The sequence below is a fragment of the Thermobia domestica genome, chromosome 6 (genome assembly GCF_964235325.1).
Source record: "Thermobia domestica chromosome 6, izTheDome1.hap1.1, whole genome shotgun sequence".
Classification (NCBI taxonomy): domain Eukaryota; kingdom Metazoa; phylum Arthropoda; class Insecta; order Zygentoma; family Lepismatidae; genus Thermobia; species Thermobia domestica.
In genome coordinates, this window is record NC_137459.1 from 94,079,146 (window position 1) to 94,103,442 (window position 24,297).

At 37.8% G+C, this 24,297-nt stretch overlaps 1 protein-coding gene across 3 annotated transcripts in view; it reads right to left on the minus strand.

Annotated features, from left to right (window-relative positions):
* LOC145688097 (DNA repair endonuclease XPF-like) overlaps window positions 1-16,763 on the minus strand; it is a 36,478-nt gene extending 19,715 nt beyond the window's left edge. For all 3 annotated transcript variants that reach the window (XM_081761830.1, XM_081761832.1, XM_081761831.1), the window contains exon 1: window positions 16,418-16,763. The gene's annotated coding sequence lies outside the window, so the exon portion shown is untranslated. The remainder of the gene's footprint in view (window positions 1-16,417) is intronic.
* Between the last annotated feature and the right edge of the window lie 7,534 nt (window positions 16,764-24,297).

Below are 24,297 nucleotides of genomic sequence, written 5' to 3' on the forward strand. Positions count from 1 at the left end.
GTATACAAATGGCTTGTCGCAGCTGATCTGAATTTGAATGTAGTATTTTTATGGTTGTTCAAAGATTCAACGCTTGTTTGTGTTAATCCTTCGGCTACCACTGCTGCTATGGCAAGCTGTTTTTCCTTTAAGCAGTTACCTGCGTGACACATTCTAACCACTAGGTTGTAGCCCCTGCCTGTGTGTTTTGTATTGTGCTTAGCACAGTAGTCTTAATACGAGTGAAGCATTTTTTTTTTCCTTTTTGCATGAAGTCTATCACATATCAAGTATAGATGAATGTCTTTAGAAGTGACAGTTTTCATACGTCATTCACTACAAACGAACTTTTATTACACAGTTTTGATTGCTTGCAGAAGCTAGTGTTTTATATTGAAAACTGGCATTCAATGCACAAAGGAATCAGGTTCATTTTAGGTATGAGACTTTCAAACTGTGCAATGCATAAGTATCGAAAGTCCTATAGAACAGCTTTGTCCGTTCGTCCGTCTGTCGACAGGTATCAGGACAAAACGGTAAATGATAGAGATAACGAATTTTTTAAATCCATGCAGCGTCCCAAGGATAGGTTTCATCTCCTCTGTTTACTCTCTGTTCAAATAGGAAGTTGTTCAAATTAATCGTTTTCGGTTTCAACGTTTATATCCATAGAACAAAATGGTTATTAGATAACAGCAAGCGCTTTTCTGCAAACGATTCAGCGCTTCAAAGCAACGTATTATGAAAATGGCGAAAACTACCAAAACCGGGAATGGTTTAAATTTACTACTACTTCCAGTTTCAATACCGATTATTGTACAGCAAAAACTGTAAGAGCTACCGAGATGTAGATTTATCCAATCGATTCGGCTTTCGAACAGTACGTTATATCTTCTCTTTTAACCATCTATTCAAGCCGGACGCGATTCAAATTAACTATTTCCGATTTCAATCTTTAGCACTATCGAATAAAAACGGTAAGGGATAGCGAGTAATGGCTTTGTGATATGGATTCAGCGTCCGAGGAACAGATTCTACCTCTGATTTTATTAATCTATTGCAACCACTGTTTATAAATATACTACTTCAAGTTTGAGTACTGAATTCCTATAATTTGTAAGCCTACAGTAGCTTCAAATTGTGCAACGAAACTCACTTGTTTTAGACATATTCCCCCTTCACAGCTTATAAGATTCAACTTTTCATGTCCAGGTATTGTAAATAACTATTATAAGGTAAAGAAAAAACAGTGTAAACGTTTTTCGTTTTACTAAACGTTCTTTGTAAACGGTATGTCTATTTGTCTCACAACTTAGGTAATATAACTTGTTTCCATTGTACTCTTAACGCCCCAATAGTCTTACTGAATACCGTATTAGAAAAGAAATCCAAGGGATGTTTCCTTTCTACTTTACACTGGAATATGCGTGCACTGTATTTCGCGAAGGTGATAAATAACCAGGCACTATTTATGGACTAATAATAGCACCAAATGGTTTACTACTTCAGTCTATTATCACCTAAAATACTTATGAATTAATTGTTGGAAGTTAACGACTCCTTGTAACTCCGAATCTTTATAAGACTTAGACATACAGCTTAATGTTGAATCTGCAACAAATTCACTTCTACCGATCCTGAAAGTTTCTACATTTATTTATTTACCCAATAGCAGAAATATCTGTTCATTGAACGGAAAGAGGTTTATTTGAGAAATATTTAAACCTCCTTCATTCCCTTAGGATGGGTATTTCAATTAAAGTGAACTGATGAAAACTAACGAGGGGAAAGAAGACTTTAGCAAATGAACTTCGGGGCCATCTTTCGTGAGGTAGTAGTGCACATTTAAAGTGTTAATATTACAAACTGGCCGAGTGTAATAGCCAGAAATAGCAGACAAAATGTGACTTAATGTTTCCGACTTGCCACATATATATATATGACGCGTGACAGTACGGAGTACCTACACCTCACGTGCAAAGGGTCCCGGGTTCGATTTCCGCTCGTCATTTTTTGTTTCTTATCTTAACCAATAGGAGCCTTTTGTAACGGTGAGATGAACAGTGACACTTCTGACGCCGTGCCTCGCAACAAGGGTAGGGTTGAGTTGATTTTAACTTCCTTTCAGCAACGAGGCTATATGAGACGGGACCTAATGATTAACGTGGAATCCGAACCACAAGCTCTCACCGCGAATCGAACCCGGGTCTCCCACGCCAAAGACGCATGCGATAACCGCTTAGCCATCCGAAATTAGTGCCGAATCCATAGTTTTTGGAGTCCCTGTGATGAACAGTGACACTTCCGATGCCGTATAAATCCATATTACGCTACTAAACATGGGATGGAGGAGTGAGAAGACAAAAATGATCGAAAATGGCCGATATAAGAGAGCGCTTTAGTAGTAGTAAAAAATGACTAACGGAACATGTTACTGTTTTTTTTTCAATTCAATCTATTGATGCTCATATATATATATATATATATATATATATATATATTGTATAATATGTATCAACACTAAGTCCTCCCTAACAGAAATCCTGGCTACGCTACTGAGGTAAGGTGATGCTAATCGCATTTTGCGATCGAAAAGTCATGGTGTACCAACACACAATGTACTTCCCAGGGAAGAATGAATGTAGTGCGCTACCAAGGAGTCATCGATACTGCGCCAGCACGTAGAAAAAACACCGCATTTGAAGAACTCCTTCATATTGCTCCACGATCGCCAGCCCGCATACCGTGCGGGCTTTACAGGATTACTCGAGAAGAGAAAAATAGATATTTTCCAGCATACAGCCCGAACCTTGCACCCCGCGACTTTTGGCTATTTACTCTTTTAAATGCAACTTTATGTGCTTGATATTTCATGACGAACAAAGAAGTGATCACCACAACGGAAATTTTCTCCAGTTCACTACCTAACGACAAATTTTCGAATACATTCACAACGTGGCAGGTGCATACATACACTTAGCAGTCAATAGTGCCTATTTTGAAAAAGATCTACGTCTACTCAATATGGCTGATACTGAATAAAAATATTGTGGTTTGTAGGTTTTTTCGTTTTAATGAGTCTTGGAGGTGTCCATGTACATACATGTATTTGAACTGCTACGCAGTCACTATAGTTTGATCTCAATCGAAAGCTAATGAACCAGATTTTCATCCTAGTATTTGCTAGCCAATAGAGGTCACGGTTTTCCTACAAAGGAATTAGTCTCACCTTTTCTGCAACAGCCTTTGTATATATTCCCCTCCTACTGTACATTCGCGAACTGTCACCAATGCTTCTCAATACTGTCAAGATAATACACAATTAAAAATTACCGTTCATTACTTGTTCTGATGAAATAACTCAGTTTATTGAATGTCACTTTCATAGACTATTCTGATGAAATAACTTATAGTTTATATATTTATTTTTTCTTGAATATAGTGTGATAATTCTACACGGAATGACAAAATTCTAAATAACCAATATTATGGAGCTCATCATCGCGAGAATTTTCTGAATTAAGTAATATAGTATTTCAGCACGACTTATGATGCACGACGAATCATTTTCACCAAGCTATTAATATAAATTTAATTGAAGAATGATGTCATAAATCTTAAGACAATCCCTGATGGCATTGTCGCGAAAGAAGATAATCTCTCTCATGTATGCCATCAAAAGAAAGCAATTATTATTCGAACTACAGAAAAAATGGATAATACTACCTTCAGTATTATTCATTGAGTACTAAAAGGCATAGCAAGTATTCAGCAAAGAAAAATATAAATTACTCTTATTCCTATTGCTTCCCAGTGGCAATTAACTAAAAACAGTCTATATATTTACTTCAAGTACTACGCTGTTCTCGTCACCACGACAAAGTCAAAATATTCTTTAAAAACTATATTAGCATTATCCCGCATCGGCACAGGGGGTGATATCCGGATTTTTTTTATTACACTTCCATTGAAATGTTTACCCTATGGGGAAAAGGATTAAATAATTTCCATAAACCAATTCTCCTCATTGGAACAATGGACATTTCATCCTGTCAAACATAAGCGGAAGCACACCACTGATATTTTTGCCTTGATGTGTTTTAACAGACACACTTGCTTTATGAGCCTAAAACGTGAAAAAAAAACTTTCAAGAAGTTGGTCTGACAAGCTTGAACACTATGTGCACCTTCAAGCGCCAGTTTGACATTATTACATGAATCAAAACAGCAGTTTGAGGTTTCCAAAATAATTTATTGGTATATTTATCTCAACATGTGTTGCACATACAGATTGAATCCATCCTAAATGTTAGTTATAGATGAAAGTTAAACCTCTGATACAGAAAACTACACTAATTCAAACAATTTTTTCAGTTTTGAACAACTTTTAATTAAACTAAAATAACCACATTCACACATTAGATCCTCATTGAAACTATGAAACATACATAGTTGCTACAAGTATGACAGAAATTATAATAGAAAGAGAATATTGCAAATTCTGGTATCTCGTTTTGCGCACAGGGTACAGTATCCTGCGCCTGACAGCATACAACTTGTACACTGAGTAAGGAAACAACTTAAAAACAGGTTTAAATCGTCAACTCAGGTACTGAATGGCAATGTCACAATACAACCAACAGACAGTAATTATTCATAGTCAGGTATATTACCTAAAAATGTCGAGAAAACTAATATATGTCAATATAAAGAATGAAGAATGAGCTAACCAAGTACGCAACTTGTTGTCGTTTACATTATATTTACAGTAAAAATGATATGAAAAAATCAACCAACTCAAAACTATCTGATTACTAAAAACAAGCAAGATTTGATCAATTTTTATTAGAAACCCAAATAAAATATTCTACCTACAATTGTTAACATTGCCTTGTAGAAAACATTGCCTTTTTGTAACAGATATAATAGTACATACCTAACACTTCTATTAATAACCCAATCAATGGATAATAAGGTCCATAAGTTTTTCCCGATTTCTTATTGTGTATAAGAAGTTAAGGCTATTCTGCTTCACTCATGAAATTTCATCTCTTCTAACAGACGTCTCAGTGTTACTTTTCTTGTCCTTCCGATGGAAACCTTTCCTCTTTTCTCTTGTATTCGGCTGTGCAGCACCAGAACCAGAATCCTCTCGTGGACGAATCGGATTATGAAGAGCTTCCCATAAAGCAATGCCATTTGCACTATTTTCCAATATTTTTCTCAAATCCTTCTGTGTTTGGCTCACCAGTGCATCTAGAGTTTCAATTCTCCGTAGAAGAATATGCATATTTTTCGAATTCACACCAGAAGATACGGACTAGGGGATCAATACAATTCGTAGTTCGGGAAAATGCATTGTCAAGAGCTGAAGTTTCCCTAGAATACTATTATATAAATCATTTAATACGTAGTACTCTTGCATTGAAAAAGGCTTGTTTCCATCAAATTCTATCAACAAGATGGATTTCTCATAGCTTTAGCTTGAGAATACAAACGTCAAGAATTGAGTGAACTAATTAAATCGCTAATAGGACATTCCATGTGAAATCAACCAATGAAATGGCAAAACTTGATCTGACGATCTTAGATTTTTGTAAAAATTGGTGCACAGCTTTATTACAGTGGGAGATGAAAAAATCCCAAATATTACCTCTCTCCTCCTGAAAGTGTCCCCAAACAGGGTGTTCAAAAATGCCAAAAAAAGGCATTTTTTCAGTTAGAGTGATTATTAAAAATTGTCATAAAATGGTTAATATGTGCACTAGAGACGTGGAACAAACACTATTGGAAAGCTTAAAGATTGATCTATAAGTTGTACTATATTTAAAAAAACTGTAAAATAAAAAATAAGTTTTCAAAAATTCAAATTAAAATTTGGATTTTGAATTTGGCATAGAAATGTCCCTTTGAATTTGTTCAAAGTTGTCCAGATTGTAGTTTTATGTGTACTAAAACACCACAAAGTTGCATTTTGGGCACTCAATGGGATCCGATTCAAAATTCAACATAAACCAAGCATTGCACGATATAAATTCCTTTGATGCTTCAGGTAAATAGCTCCAGGCAAATGGTTATCGATCTGAACCCAGATATTCACATGGTCAATATCGTGCAATGCTTGGTTTATGTTGAATTTTGAATCGGATCCCATTGAGTACCCAAAATACAACTTTGTGGTGTTTTAGTACACATATGAGACTACAATCTGAAAAATTTTGAACAAATTCAGAGGGACATTTCTATGCTAAATTCAAACCTTAATTTGAATTTTTGAAGTGTTGTTTTTTATTTTACATTTTTTTTCAATATAGTACAACTTATAGAGCAATCTATAAGCTTTCCAATGGTGTTTGTTTCACGTCTCTAGTGCCCATATTAACCATTTTATGACAATTTTTAATAATCACTGTAACTGAAAAAATCAAATTTTAGACATTTTTGAACACCCTGTATGAAGACACTTTCAGGGGGGGAGAGGTAATATTTGGGATTTTTTCATCTCCCACTGTAATAAAGCTGTACACCAATTTTTACAAAAATTTTATATGGTCAAGTCTGATGACTTGTGGATTAGACATGAAATGTTCCTAACACGTTTTCGTTCAACACATATTTCTAATCTCCAATCTGCAGTGTCACTGGTTCGATGTCAGCACCGCGATAATTAATAGGACGAGGCAGTTCATTACAAAATTCTCACATACCCACTATAATTATTTTTTTAGTAGGTTCCTCCGACTGTACACGTCCACGTCAAGTTGGTAAATTAAGATTTTGTATCTCACTGGGTTTTTTTACATTTCGCACGAGATCACCACGATCATCTTTCCGGCCTTCTGAGTGTTTGGGAACGATCATCAGCACCTTCTCCTTGATCAAAAATTCAAAAGCTTCTTTTTCGCAACGGACTGCTGTCAGACAAGCTTGTTCTTCCACAGATCCTTCGTAAATTATTAAATACACCTTAAGATTTACGTCCGGATGGTAACTGGAATAAACTTCCAACTGACGAACCGCCGCCATCTCAGAGTCATAGATTACAACATACGACAGTTTATCATCATTTAGTGTTTGTAATAAACTGCATGGTTGTTCACTTCTTATTGGTTGCAAAACAATAACTGGAGACTTCATCAATTTTACTAATCCAGTTTTTGAATTGCTTATATTCAACTCTCTCATTTTCACTGACACCTATATTGTCCTCTCTTTTATCTCTACTTTTTACCAATTGCGTTAAGGTTTGAGTTGTATTCTCTTTGCTTTTAAGTGATTTCTTCGATTTTGTTTCCTCTGCAATGGGTTTGGAGTACTCTTCACAACTGACTACTTTGTTGTACAACTGAAATAGTACATCACTTGGACCTGTAGACAGAACGTCCACTAACTGACTACATATTCTACTATCTTCAGCAAGAATAAGCGCTTTTTGGGCTACGAATTTTCTTCCTTTTCTTCTTGTTGTTCTCGGATTTCTGATAATGCAAAACACTTAGGAATAACTTCTACTTTCAATGATGTTATATTATCTTCATCTTTGTGTTCATTTTGGCTGCCTTCCTTCCCTTTTAATTTTTCTTTCTGAAAAGAGCCACAATTCCCAAACACACTCTCTTCAGCCAGAACAAACAAGGTTTCAGCCGTGCCCAGAATAACCCACCCTGAACTCTTCATTGTATACTCTGCACTTCTTAATGACTGGATATAAGTATAAAATGTCACACAACCATGCTGGGTCAGGTAGTTAAGGACTATTCTCGAAGTCTTCAAATCTGAAACAAGCTGCTTTGTTTTAGCACTTAACTGATACCAAATAGGGTCTAACTGCAAGATTTTGTGAAATGAAATGAAATTTTTAAGTTTTATGTCCCACGATCATGCCGGCTAGGCTAAAGGAGACGGTAAGTTGAGCAATGAATGATATGGTGGAATGAAGAAAGTGGGAGGAAACGGGAGAACACCGAGAAAATCCACGCACACGGTGTTTGTCTACCACAAAGTTCAGTTGGCGGGAGCAGGGTTTGAACCCGGGACTGTAAGATTTGGTGGATGACTCAGATATAGCATTTTCAACAGTTAATTCGTCTGTATAATCTTTTCAGTTCTTTGACGGTGAAGTTCATTAGGTCTAAAACAGTAGTCTGAATCTGTATCATTCCAGATGTCATTTGTATATGGATTTCTACAAGTTGAGGCTTATGCTTCTCGAAACTGTTTTAAACTGTAGCGTGAAATCGTGGTCACAGGTACAAATTGCGCACAAATAATGTATGCATAATACGATCAACTCTTGTACAACCCTACAATGGAGGACTTGGGGAGGCTGAAAACGCTTTAATAAAACCAACTTTATTATTTTCTCTATAAAGGCGCAAAGTAAAAGCTTTATGGTACGATTCAAGGATATGGTGTGCTTTATAAATCAAAATACCAGTCACAAGGGAAATGGGAACACGGTCTTTCAGAAGATCAGCAATCAGTATCTGTGATAAGATAAACAATACTCCACCTTCTTTGTACACTTTCTCTTTCAGAGACAGAAAAGTCAGCTACAATGACACGCGGCAAAGGTTTACCTCCTTCCGTATCAATCTGACTAATTACGAATTCTTGTTCTTTGTTTGTAGTTCCTAGAACTAACACTAAGTTACCTGGATCGGAGTAAGATTTGATTACGTTACGGAACACTTAGTGTATTCCTAAACCTTTGGCTGCAACCAGTAGTCTATCTTCTTGTAGAATGTTCAGAAGCATTTGATTCTAAAACTCCAACGTCATGCACAAATTTTCAGTTCATGCAACATATAGAGTGCGTTCCACGAATAACAGTAAGGCCAATCTCCTGAAGAAACCAAGGCAGATAGAAACACGAAACTTTTCGTAACCTTCAAAGGACATAAAGACATCATGCTGATAAGGAGAATTCCCCACGAGAGGCTCAAGGAGGTTACAGGGAATAACTTCAAAATTTTAAATAGCAATTCCCATCGTGTAGTACCTCGTTTGAAATGTAATCACGTGTAGAGACCAGTTCCGGAAACTGGATGTCGCTAGCGTATCCCTAGTCAACATGGTGGCCATCCGTAAAGTATGGTCGAAGTGCGTTCCACGCATAACACTAAGACCTGTCTCCTGAAGAAACCAAGGCATAGAGAAACATGAAATATTTTGTAGTCTTCAAGCGACATAAAAAACATTATGCTAATAAGGAGAATCCCCCATGAAGGGGGGCCAATGAGGTTACAAGGGGTAATTACGAAAATTTATACAGCAACCTCCATCGTGTAGTACCTCATTTGAAAAGTAATCACGTGTAGAGACCAGATCGTGTTCACAGCCAACTCTAAAGTATAAAGTAGACCTAGTTCGGAACGAACCCACAATACACGTACCACACGTTTAGCACTGTAACTATATTGCAGCATGCAAATTGAACTGAAACGGATAGAAAAGAGTACTATAATATTTTAACGAAAAATATACTCTCTCAGGCTCGAATCCCGGACCGCACGCGTTCCCACTGTGCTACTGTCGAACTGCTACTCTTGCGGGCAAAGAGATGTAGTTCATGAGGACGAGCTGCCAATTGTTGTGTTTCGGTGTTTTTACACACGTACTTGAGCAAAGTTACAGTGTTTATTCGTGCACCATTATCAGATGTGATTTTCCGACCAACAGTGCGCTATATTACAACCCGGAGCAGTAGGTCTGAAGGCCTTACACGTGTGTTAGTGCGTTTGACCCTTCTACAATTCAGACAAAATATGGTATCTTGATAAGAGAATTGAAATTATGTTACGCTTTGGCGCTACGAATCGTTCGTACAGTGCAACAGCACGGTTCTTCAATGAACAAAACGTGCGTAACCTGATTAGTGTTTCTTTTATACCCCATTTATTACTCAAATTCTTTATGACAGGCAGTGTGACCAATGCCCCAAAGCCTCGAAACCCTAGTGTTGCTACGGAGGAGAGACAGATAAAGTGTTGGCGGAACTGACTCCACCCGACATTTTCTCTGGGGCTATTTGAAGATTATGGTGTTCTGCACACGGCCGAACAGCATTGCGGAGGTGCGCCAACGCATAATTGATGCCTGTCATTCCATACCGGTAATGACTTTTAATCGTGTTCGAAAGGACTTCGTCCAACGTTTACGTTACTACTGGGAGGTGGGCGGTGCATGTTTCTTTCTCCTTACAGCTTTGTAATGTTTCTTCGACCGTACTTTACGAATGGCCGCCATGTTGGCTAGGGACACGCTAACGACATGCAGTTTCCGGAACTGAAACTCTACACGTGATTACCTTCCAAACGAGTACCACACGATAAGGGTTGCTATTTAAAATTTTGAGGTCACTTCCCGTAACCCCCTTCACGAGCGATTTTCCTTATTAGCATAATATTGCTTTTTATGTCCCTTGAAAGTTACAAAATGTTACGTGTTTCTATCTGCCTTGGTTTCTTCAGGAGACTAGCCTTAATGTTATTCGTGGAACGCACTTAGAAGATCCACATATTATATATATATATATGTGTGTGTGTGTGTATCAGGCTGGTTATATTTCGAAATTCCCTTGAAAAAACAAGAAAATATCCACAATTATTACGAAAAAGAATTAATTAAAAACAAATATTAGGAGTGAAAGTTGCGTTCTTCATTCTATTACCTCCATGTCATTTCTGTACACAAAGGTAATATCACAACTAAATGGGCTTCGTTAAAAAATTTTAAGAATGTATCACATAAGGGAAAGTAATTACATTCGACATTTACTGCTGCTTCGAAAACTCCCCCTTTTTAGCAAAATGCGTGACTAACAGCATTCAAATCCCTAGTATGTATTATATATATATATATATATACAGGGTGCGGCACGTAAAACCGGCCCGTCGTAATATTCTGGTATATTGTGTTTTTGGCAACACTTAAATAATCTACCTTCCTACCAAGAGATGGCGTGTCGAGGTCGGGTCGACTTACGTGACCTGCAGCAGTCACGTACAGCCGCAGCCAGTGAAACTTGTCGAAACCAGTTGAGAAAAAGGCCTCGTTGTGTTAAGCCGGGTGAGTGTCAGTGTGTGATAATGCCGTATTCGATACCCGAGCGTGTTGCCATTATTGAAGGGTTCATTCTCACTGGATCTTTAGTAAAAACAAAGAATTTGTTTCGGGAGAAATTTCCAGGACGTTCTGTGCCAGCAAAAAGCACCATTCAGGAATTGATTGAAAAATGGCGGCGTACAGGATCGGTTCAAAATGCTCCCAGGAACAGACGACCATCTGTCTGCACACCTGAATTAAAGATGCAGGTGGAGGAGATAATGACAAGAAGTCCTCGAAAGTCAATCAGGAGATTGAGTTAACAGGTTCATGCGAGTGAGAGAAGTTGCAGACGTGTTTTAAGGGGACTGAAGTTAAAACCGTACCGGATAAGTGTTTTGCAAGAACTGAAGGAGCCTGACCTGCAGAAGAGGGTGCATTTCTGTTCATGGCTGTTGAGCAATGTTGCCAGTGGTTTCTTGGATCCACTAATGCTCATCATGAGTGACGAGGCGTGGTTCCACCTGTCTGGGTACGTAAATTCCCAAAACAACCGGTTTTGGTCGACAGAAAATCCACACGCAATCCACCAGGTACCCTTGCATGATCAGAAGATTGGTGTTTGGTGTGCCATTTCCGCCACACGCGTTATTGGGCCCATATTCTTTGAGACGACAGTGAACAGTGACGTGTATATGGGAATCCTGGAGGAGTTTTATACACACTTGACCGAAGAGGAGCGTCAGTTATGTTACTTTCAGCAGGACAGTGCAACATGCCACACATCAGCTGCATCATTGTCCCTTGTGCATGAGATGTTTACACCAGAGAGGACAATCAGCAAAGGCTTGTGGCCTCCTCGGTCACCAGACTTGTCCACGTGTGGCTTTTACTTATGGGGACTGTTAAAGGGAAGAGTATACGAAACAAATCCACACACAATTGAAGAACTCAAGACCAGGATCCAGGATGTCACCAATAGCATTACAACACAAGAACTGACAAGGGTATATATGAATCTCCTCAATCGTGCTCACATGTGTGTTGAAGTGGGCAGAGGACACTTTCAGCACCTGCTGTGAAGGTGAGTAGTCATATTCAATACATTACATTTCATTTTATGTGTTCACTTTACGGGCCGGTTTTACGTGCCGCACCCTGTATATATATATATATATATATATATATATATATATATATATATATACTACGTGATCAAAAGTATCCGGACACTTGGATGAGGCGCCCTCCATCGGTACTGCTGGAATTCAATATAGTGTTGGCCCACAATTAGCCTTGATTACAGCTTCCACTCTCGCAGGCATACTTTCAATAAGGTGCTGGAAGGTTTCTTGGAGAATGACAGCCCATTCTTCATGGATGTAGGTCGGTGAGGCCTGGCACGAAATCGGCGCTCAAAAACATCCCAAAGGTGATCTATAGGATTTAAGTCAGGACTCTGTGCAGGCAAGTCCATTACAGGGATGTTATGGCCGTGCAACCCACTCCGCTACAGGCCGTCCAGTATGAACAGGTACTCGATCATGTTGAAAGATGGAATCCCCACCCCCGAATTACTCTTCAACAGTGGGAAGCAAGAAGGTGCTTAAAACATCGATGTAGGCCTGCGCTGTGAGAGTGCCACGCAAAACAACAAAGGGTGCAAGCCCCCTCCAAGAAAAACACTACCACACCATAACGCCACCACCTTCGAATTTCACTGTTGGCACTACACACGCTGACAGATGTTCACCGGGCAATCGCCATACCCACACCCTGCCATCGGATCGCCACATTGTGTACCTGATTCGTCACTCCACACAACGTTTTTGTACTGTTCAATCGTCCAATGTTTACGCTCCTTACACCAAGCGAGGCGTAGTTTGGCATTTACCTGCGTCATGTGTGGCTTATGAGCAGCCGCTCGACCATGAAATCCAAGTTTTCTCACCTCACACCTAACTGCCATAGTACTTGGAGTGGATCCTGATGTAGTTTGAAATTCCTGTGTGATGGTCTGGATAGATGTCTTCCTATTACACTTTAAGACCCTCTTCAACTGTCGGCGCTCTCTGTCAGTCAACAGTCGAGGTCGGCTTGTACGCTTTTGTGCTGTACGTGTCCCTTCACGTTTCCACTTAACCATCGCATCAGAGACAGTGGACTTAGGGATGTTTAGGAGTGTGGAAATCTCGCGTACAGACTTCTGACAAGCGACACCCAATCACCTAACCACGTTCGAAGTCCGTGAGTTTCGCGGAGCGCCCCATTCTGCTTTCTCACGATGTCTAATGACTACTGAGGTCGCTGATAATGAGTACCTGGCAGTAGATGGCAGCACCTAATATGAAAAACTTATGTTTTTGGAGGTGTCCGGATACTTTTGATCACATAGCGTATATACAGGGTGATTTCTTTTTAAACTTTTAAAACTCATGGGTTTCATTTGGGTCTAGAATTTGTAACTTAAGTTCAATTTCCATGCGGTTTATGGTAAATGATCAAGGAAGGATGGGAGATTTATGGGATTATGTTTATTAGTTTAAATTCATCCACCGTAATATCGGTCACACCTCAAGAAAAACAGCAAATATTAGCCAGTGTACATTGCACTTGGAATGAGGTTTTGGATTTTTTAAGCGAAATTACAGAATACAAATTAAGTTAGTGGTAACACTCATAAATCACATGTTGAATAGCTATAGCTGGTTTCTTATGACAAACGATGGAGAGATTTCTTGGGCGAACTAAGGAGTCGATAACTGACATCTTCCACAATTCCTTGCCTGCAGGGTTCGATGCTTCTGTCTCACTCAGAAGTAATCCTGTTTCTTCCAATTTATTCACTGGCGATCATATGTTCGTGTCTGGGGCAGAACGTGAGGCAATTTGGTTTCTAAATGCCCTCTGCGTATCAACAACGTATTTCGTTCTCCAAAAACTTCTAACGATAAACTCATGTTTCTCCAAACAGTAGACTACTCTCACTGTGTCCTGATCATACCAGTAGCACAGAACTGAACACCACAATTGCCAGAACTGAACACCACAATTCCCAGAACTGAACAACAGAATTCCCCAGTTTCCTGTTTCTTACTGACCTTGGCGAGGTTACACCTAACGAAGAAAACTTAAATCTCCACACTGCACCACATGTCATTCCAATTGTAAAGTATACTACAAACTTTTACAAAACTTAAATTATTTGACTGTCAACTAAACACAACAAATATATTTACACTCATTTACAATATTTCCATTGCAATTATACATATGCGAGGAATGTTCAACAATTATTCTCCGGGATATGGAATGAAATCTGTTTTTCCACACTGTCACCCATTTGAAATATGCATTTTGCCCATATTTGTGAAAGGTGGAAGCTTAAACATTGTAAAAAGAAAGAAGAAAAAACTGTTGGTCAGCAAGCCATTGCTCCACAGCATGTGTTGTAACAGTCGCATTCTTTTCAAACTTCTTCCCGCGAATATGCTCTTTTAACTTGAGGAGAAGGGGGGGGGGAGGGACAGAAGTCGCTGGGACCGATATCTGGGAAGTAGGAAGTATAGCATTAGCATTTAAAAGTGGTAAGTATTGTAAAAAATAATCTTGATGTTAAACAACATATTTGAAGCTTCTATTGTAATCATTTAGTTTTTTTGTATAACCATTTAGATAGTAAGTAAACTGGATGGTTGAAACTTGATATCATCGGACGAAGGAGAATGTGCACTTTCGCAAGGCCATAAATAACGGAAAGGCATGGGGCATGTATTTTTATCTTATATTTTTAAGAGTCATTCAACAGTGGAGAAGAATCAATTGTCGACTGTGCCGTTTTTATGGCCTGTGACAATGGGTTGCGCGGATGTCAAACAAAATTGCATTTCTCAGCTATTTTCAAAACACCGGAAACGCATCTCTGTTTAGACATAATTAAAAATTGATTTCCTTTGTTAGCCTTTAAACACCAAATTTCATGTTCAAGAAATTTTCTAAATTGTGTAATAAGCCCTTGTACATAACCTGATTTTGAATACGGGCCTGCTTTTCTATGTGAGTATAAGAATGTATTGACACTCACTAAACATTCATTTCTAATAGGCTGCGCGGAATTAATATAGGATGCAAGGTCAATAGCTTTTTCAACAGAACAAATTATCTCTTATACTAGAATGGAAAGAGGAAGGTAACTGAATTTTAAACCTAACCAATAAATCTGTAAAAGTGAAATCTTTCAGTTTTACGTCACACGATTATGCAGGTTAGGCTAAAGGAGACGATGATGATGAGAAATGAAGAAAGTGGGATGAAACGGGAGAACCCCGAGAAAACACACGCACACTGTGTTCATCCACCACAATGTTCACTTTGCGCGAGCTGAGATCGAACCAAGGACCCCGTGCACCGGAGGTGAACGCTCTACCACTGAGCCACCCCGGTCTGAAAAAAAATTCTCAGGTATATGTCGATATTAGCAAGATTAACAAACAAGTGACATGACTTCACCTACAACAACAAACATAATATAAAGCAGGATGATGTGTCAGCAAATAAATAATCTTCTTTATTCATAAATATAAATCGGCTTTAAATCTGGACCTTGGCAACATTGATAAAACCTAGTTACCTACCTTTGATGTATATTTTAGATCTGACAATAGTGACGTAACGTAAGACACCGCACTTCCTTTAACTAAGCTCTTTCTTTTGTTCACTGTGCTCTGCTCGTGGTTTTAGTACCCATCTCCGACCTTATATTTATTTGGTGGTGTGTATTCCTTTTTACCTACCACATTTCTCTCACCCATTTCTATCCTTGTTAGCTTACCACTGAAGGGAACTAGCTTGTTCTTTAATTTGCGAAGTGTTAAATCTGCCAGTAGACTTAATGTTTACAGCAGCGAAAAGTAAATTGAGGAACAACTACTTACAGCATAAATTACTAATGTGAATAATGCTTTATAAAATGAGTGAATTGACGGGAAATACAGAGACAATTAAAAAAAAAAAAAAATCAAAAATCGTAAACAAGTCACGGAATACTTTTCACTAATTCTTTAAAGAAAGAGAAAAAATAATAATAGATGTAAAAGTAAGGATCCGGTGATACAGTAATAAAAAAGGTGCTGATAACGTTTCGAGAAAGGAAGGAAATATTCAATTAAAGTAATAAACATGGAGGGACAAGGTGAGCCACTTTTCTTATCCGATTATTAATTTCGGGATAGTTATTTCTTTCAAAACCTTCTCACAGCTACTAACATTCTAAGTATGCGTATCTTAACTACTTAACACAATGAATTTTTATTACAGCTAAACTAGAGTGAACCGTTAATCCGACAATGACTCAAATGTACTCATAAAATGTGATGACTTAAGAAATACTCACCACAAAATCACGACAATCTACTATTAGCAACGTTCCTTTTGATCCTCAACTTTCAAATCATCAACGTCTCCATATCCTTATTTATTCCATTCTTCTCTGGTCATTAACTGTTTATCCATATGGGAAGACAAGTAACTCTTAGCGTCTTTACGGCACGGAAGCTTATATATCAATTATCCTTTAAGTAAACAATATATTTCACCATAGGCGCCCGCATTCATCCTCATGATCCAATGGAAATATTCCTTTGTCGGGAGGAACTGCTTTGAAAGACTCTTGTCCAAATGTCATACGAGACACAGGGAAAACAAAAAGTAACAAGCCTGAGATGAATTGTTTAAAATGTCAGAAAGAAGCGATAACACATCTTCCACCAAAATTTACCTAAACGAAAAAAGAATTACCTTCATTAGGAAATATTTCTCTCGTAACTAGTTCCAGGCGCATATATATATATATATATATATATGTCTATATTTATATATATACAAAAAACTAACATCTCTTTCTTATACATAACAGCGAAACAGGAAATAAAAGGAGAAAATTGACATTATAAAAAGTCAACTGTTATGCAGATGGAAAAGCCAACAAATGCTTTTCCAAACTTCCTACGAAGCTTTGATACAATAACAAAATATTGATTCTTATGACACATTCCAAAATAAGTTTTAATGTGCATAAACTTGAAGATCTTTTACTTTACTGGTTGTTATAGTGAAGTCAGTAAGAGATGGTCTCTGATATTTCTTACCATGTGCAAGGGATAACTGCAGCCCCCAGTTTGACACTAGTGTTGCCAACCACGACCAGTCTGTTTCACTCGACTAAAGAAACTGCTACTATAGATGGGACGAAAAGGAGGACTTTTCTTCCCTTCACTAATAATGTTCATTGTTATTTCTTTATTTCCACATTTTCAGAAAATTATTATTTTTTTTCTTTTTGACATTCGAAGTGAAAGTCTGATTCTTCTACACGTATGTGTTCAATAGATAGATTTATCACTGTAAAGCTGAATATGAGTTTATCTCATCGATCACGCAACAACTACTGGAGAAATTAAAATGAGATTTGGTATGATTATCAACCTTAGGAATCAAATGGATCATATTGTATTAAATTGATTAAAATGCATATCGTAAGGGGATCGGGGGACCATATAAAATATCACGCAATAACTATTGAAACCATTAAAGTGACACTTGGCATGATTATCAACCTTCGGATCTTTCGATATTAAATTGATTAAAATGCACATCCTAAGTGAACAGGGGGTCATATATATGACAGTATATTATATATACCATGAAAAATGAAGTGGTAAAATAAAAATAATGGAAAATGACCAATATTAGTGTCCAATCCATAGTTTTCTGAATAACTGAACGTGAGGTGAGTAGTGACACACTTGATTAGTGTTGACGACACAAGACGAGATGAGAAATAAAGTGTTCTCGTCTCAATTCTTTTTAAAATGCTTGTATCGTCTCGTTTTGTAAATGTGTGGCCTAATTTTATTCTTAATTACATCTAGAAATTATATTTAAAAAGAAAACCTCCGCGTAACGAGAGGTCCACGAAGGGAGTTATATAACAACATGTAAACTAAATTTATTATTGGAGTGTAATTTGTACTAATAACTTGCGTATCTTTTAACGTTGATAAATGCTCTTCACTGTGTTCGTTCAATCGCTTTGTCCATTTATTATTTTTATACTATAGTTCATATAACACTAAAGCAGTGTTTGATTTAATTTTGAGTTTATCGTACTTTCGACAACGAAGCTATAAGAGACATGGATCTATAGCTAACCGTGAAATCCAAACTACATGAACTCCCTCCAGAAATCGAACCCGAGTCTCCCTCGCCAAATGTGCATATGCTAATCGCTTATCCACAAGTGATTTCTAAAGCAGTGTGTGAGATCTAAGATTTGGATTACCTAGTGTTGCCCACGAAACTTGAGAAATGTCTTGTCTTTGGCGTGTACTTCAACCCCGTTTAAGTTCAAATTCATTCCCCATCGACATGAGAGGTTGACGGGGTCAAAAAGGGGCGACATTACGGATTTATCAGTACACTTGCAATTTAATTTGTATCCTATCAAATACATTTCACAAACTATTCCCCTGTTCTAAGAAGTGTCATTTCATCTAGGAAATAAATAAATAAATAATACGAAACAGGAAACATTTCCATCAGGCCTATATATAAAGTCTGAATGCTGTAGAGTTCTATGCACAAGTAAATGACCCAAGTTCTGTATACAGTACTTTCTTGTTGCGGGTCATGTTCTTTACATTCGACGAAGGAAAACCGTATGGGCACCTATAATCAAGAAAATTTGTTTAGTTGAGATATCATCAATGGCAACCGTGGCTCATGGACAGGAAAAAGACGGAAGTTCCATGGTCTTATTATTAGTAAACTACTATCCCACACTGGCCTAATGAGACTCCGTGAAACTGGAAAATCATCAGTAAGGGCTTCTGGTTTGGGTGTAAGTTGAATTTATAGAGTATATATATATATATATTTTTTTTTGTGGGATTATGCTTCGTCAATTATTTACTCTAGCTCGTGGACAGACCACCGTCCCTTCATTCACTTGGTTGAACTACCGAAAACAAGTTAGGATGGCTTGCTCCTAGAGGGATTTGAACTCTAGAACCCGAACATCAAGCCTTCCAAGTCCATAGCTGCACCACCCGTTAACCAAGTGAGCTACTTCAATCGTTTTCTTTCTTTTATCATTTCTTTTCTTTCTTTCTTCACATGCACGACACTACTCGAAGTCAATTCTACACCTTCCAAAGATGAAGAACCAATGCACCAATTTGCTTCTTTAGCTGCTATTATTACTTGGAAACAAGTTTTCTTATAACAAACTTTCCTTCAGAAGGAGGGAAGACGATGAGGATGGAAGAGAAATAATGCAGCAGTGGAACTTTTGAAACAATACCAAGCCCCATTTGCTGACCATCCTTCAAATTCTTCTGGTTTTGTTAAACTGGCCATTCTACTGTTTTGTTCGTTCCACATTCTTTCTCCTCTTGAAACGACCCCAACACAGAAAAAAAGCGAAACTTATCAAAATAGACTTATTTTATTAAAAAAAAAATGTGTTCTATTAAATATACAATGATAATTTGGAGAATTCTTACAATAGCTATTGACTAATTTCAGCACAATAAAACTTACTAATCTTCAGTTTAGTACAAAGTCGTATGCTATCTGATTCTAGAATTAGTATGTTTTATTGTGTTGTTGGTAACACTTTCAAAAGAACTGATTTTTACGAAAGACTCCCAAAACACATGTTACAAGTTGCCGGTTTTGTGATTTCTTTCTCTCCTTGTCATTTACGTGTAAGTCTTCAAGTTGGTAAGTTCTGAAAGTGAAGTGAAAAAGAGAGAGTTGTCTGTCTTGTGTTGATGTTAAATTAAATTCTCAAATATTTGTACAATAGTATTTTAACTGACTATGATACTTTGTGATTATCTACCAGTGTTTGCTGTGAGACTAACTATTATTTCTCTCCCACTGGCGTGTTTGTGTGTGTATATCCATTTTCAGTGTCTTATCGGGTTTGTGTTACTTTTGCTTTCACTCATCTATTTTCTAGTGCCATCTAATAATAATAATAATAATAAAAAGATAAAGCAAATTTGGCAAAAAAGCTACCTTGAACAGCCAATGTCGAGAGTTATTTAATTTGCGGATTAATTTGGAGCCAGAAGGAGATAACTACTTTGTTGACACTAATAAAAGTAGTTGAAAGAGCTGCTGCAGCTATCAAAATCGCCACAATGGTGCAAAGAATAACAAGGAAGAAATATCCAGACAATCTCGACATTTCTACGGTAGAGGTGCTCCGAACGTCCGGGAAGACGCGACCAAAACCGTGTGCAAAGACCGCTCTGGACGCCTTTCAAGAGGACGCGATTCGATGCCGTATTTATGAATATTATTAGAGAAAGAAATATAACATCCGATGCAAACTTGTTAAGGAGGTAAGTCAATAGCAACAAGAACTTCTCTTTATTTGCTTTCACAAAAATAAGTTTTTAAACCGAGCGCCCGTGGCTCAGTGGTAAAGTATTGGGTCAGTATTCGGAAGGTTCTGGGTTCGAAAATTGGGGCCAACCATCATGACGGGTTTCATCGATTTTCTCTTAGTCCCACCAGGCAAATCACAGGACGGTACCAATTCATAAAAGTCCATGGCCTCATATTTACTCTTCCTTGTCCGCACCTTTCCTACCCATAAGCATTAGCAGCTAATGTATGAATGTTAAAAAGTCATTCATTTCGATTTTTTTTTTTTTCAAGGTAAAATTGACGGTAGATGTTGAAACGCTTTTTGTTATTGTTTTTAAATAACAATGTGGCGATGGCTATTATCTCTTCAGTCTAATTATTTCCTCATTTTGGGTATATTATAATCGCGTATTGCACATAAATATTCACAATTCGCCGTAACAATTTCATAGTCTAGACGTGAGTCGCCTATATGTGTAGATAAGCGTGTTTATTTTTGACATTTTTTCGCTCGGTCCTAAGCGTTGAGATGTGAATAGTGCAGCGCTGCTACGAACTAGCAGAGACCATCTCTTGCTGACTTCCGTATAGTAAGTGTTTATCGAACAGTATCAAACTCATGGTCATCTTCTGTAGAAAATATAGCGGTTTATGAACAAATAGATATGGAAAATTATTTCAGCTTCACGATGGCACAACATTAACCATTTCCGCCAGAAATATTTTTCTTCACCGATATTGATGTAATTTTGTCACATACACTACGTTTGTAAACTCTAATTATTAAGGGTAATCATCAATCGAAATTAAGTCACTGAATACCTCGTACTTACTGTTCTTTAAAGAAAACAAAATCAAGAGATGCAGAAAATTGGATCTGGTGATACAGCAATAAAAATGGTGGTGATGACGTTCCGAAAGAGGAAGGAAATATTCAAATAAAGAAATAGACATGGAGGCACAAGATGGGCCACTTTTCTTACCCGTTAATCAATTAATGAGAGATTGTTTCTTTCAAAACCTTCTCACAGCTACTAGCATCTTAAGGACAGTAGAGTCCCTAAAACTCGGCACTCGATAACCCGGCAAGGGGGCACGGTGGCTCAGTGGTAGAGCGTTCACCTTCGGTGTTTATGATGCCTGATTCGATCCCTGCTCGCACCGTGTGGACTTTGTGGTGGACAAACACCATTCCCGTGGGTTTTCTCGGGGTTCTCCCGTTTCCTATCACTTTCTTTTTCCACCATTTCATTCATTTCTCATCATCACAGTCTCCTTTAGCTTAACCGGCATAACGTGGGACATAAAACTCAAAGATTTCATTTCATTTTTGATAACCCGGAAGTCCGGATAACTCGGCCACACCCTGCAGGTCGAAAAAACATCGCGCCGACCCATTGAAGTATTTTTTTGACGTCTGTCTTATCAGGTGAATTACTGTACAGTGTAAATTCATTCTCATGTATAGTAAAGGCCTTCATAAAGTACGTACCCTTTGTTTGAGGGTAATTGAGCAGTTTATTCTCTGTTGTATTCTCAAGCAACCAATACATCAAACTACAGTACTGTATTTTCTGAGGAAATAATCGTTGTTTTTTAACCGCATTCCCGTTAACCAAGCATTTTCACAAACTCGGCCACCATTCGGTCCACATTAGGCCGAGTTTTCGGGACTACTGTAGTATACATATCTTAACTATTTTACACAATGAATCTTTATTACAGCAAAACTAGAGTGAACTGTTAATCCGACACAAACATAATGATTCAAATGTACTCACCCAATGCGATGGCTTAAATAAGAAATACACAATATCACGACAATCAATTATTAGCAACGTACCTTCTTATGCTCAACTTTCAAGTCATCAACATCTCCATATCCTAATTTCTTCCATTCTTCTTTGCTCATTAACCGTTTGTCCATACGGCAAGACAAGTAACTCTTAGCTTCTTTACGGCAAGCAGTACTCATATATCCACTTTCCTTCAAGCAAACCATATACTTCACCATAAGGCGCTCGCACTCACCCTCATGATCCAATGACAAACTTCCTTTGTCGGGAGGAACTGCTTTGAAAGTCCTTTGAAAGCCTGCAATGACTTGTCTAAAAGTTAGAAAGAAGCGATAATAAGTAGTCCACCAAAATTTACCTAAACAAGGAAATGAATTACCTTCATTAGAAAATATTTTACCCGGTAACTAGTTTTAGACATAAAAAACACGAACATGTCTTTCTTATATGTAACAGTGAAACAGGAAATAAAAGAGAAAATAAACAATAATAATAATAAAAATGGTTTTCTTTGTAATTCTGAAAGTAAAGCCTCAATCAGCTCGTTTCATGGCTCATCGTTATCGGACCAGGATATGCAGTTCACAACAAATTCAACATTCTCAAAGGAAAAAGACGCAAACAAAATGGAGGTGGACGTCGGTACAAGTGCACGTTCTTTGCATCGAACAGCGTCGTCCCAAATGCTACTGAAGCTTGCACATACCGCCATATTAAGTCAAAGATTCGGGGTATCGCTTCAAACCATTGCCGCAATAGCCAGAGATGTTTTACACAACGTAGGCCTGATCAGCACATCCGATACAACGTTAGTGGTTGACAAGAGCAAAATATCAAAAGAAAGATCTCGAACTATGAAAAAACTAAGAAGTGAGAATTTGGAAAATGTATGTGGTTCTATTTTGAGGCCTTCACTTTAATGGTCGACTTCATAACGCATTGTCAAGACAAAAGTTTGGCGAGAAGTACTTCAGAGAACATTATTCTCTTGTGAAGAACCTCCTTCTACGTTGGACACGTTACACCTACCGCTAGATCCAGTCTGGACATTTCTGAAAATATTATCAACTATATCTCAACAGAGGTGCTTGGAGGTCTCAACAGCGTTATTGTGCTTGGTTGTGATGAAACACAGGAGTGTTCAGGAGTCCATAATGGAGTACTGTTCCGCCTTGAATTGACGCTATGCAAATCTCTTCAATGGGCTATTTGCCTCCTTCATTTTAATGAATTACCCCTACGTCACTTGTTCCAGTTCCTTGAAAGCCCCACTTCTGGCCCTTCCTCTTACTCTGGCAGCATTGGAAAGTCTTTGGACGGCTGCGAGCAGCTTCCATTAGTAACATATGAGCCAATTGATTGTGCCTTGTCTTCAATTGAACCATCCATTCCTAGCAAGGATCAAAAATATCTGATGGACATTGTTCTTGCCATTTCTTCAGAAATCTGTCCAACAGATTTAGCCAAACGTGAACCAGGGCGACCCAACGCGGTCTCGCTGGTTGACAACAGCGAACAGGATCTTACAGCTGTATGTTTCTACAACGAAACCTTCGGACGGCCTAACACCATTGTAGAGTTAAATTCATTATAAGAGTGTGTGTTCCATTCTGGTTCCGTATCAAAATTCAACATTCAATTAAGGATGGAGCTCGACACGTACACCAATTCATTGTAACCTCTAGATCAGCGTTTCCCAACCGGTGTGCCGTGAATGGGCCGCTGGTGTGCCGCGAGGAATCGAAACAAAATTATTAATTTTATAGTAATCAAATTGCAAAACGTAGGGAAAAGTGTATATTTGCATTTCACATTACCATGAACCTCTACTATGAATCTACAATTTTAAGTTTTATACCAGGTTACTGTTCTGTATATTTCTAATGTTGAAAAAAAAATGGTTATCATTGTTATGACCATTATTGCTTCTTTATTATTGCAGACTATTTCGTAACTTGAAAATTTAAAATATCATTCCATCCTTTCGACAAATTACCTACATTTGTGTTTTAAAAGTAAGAGAGATTTGTTTGTTCGT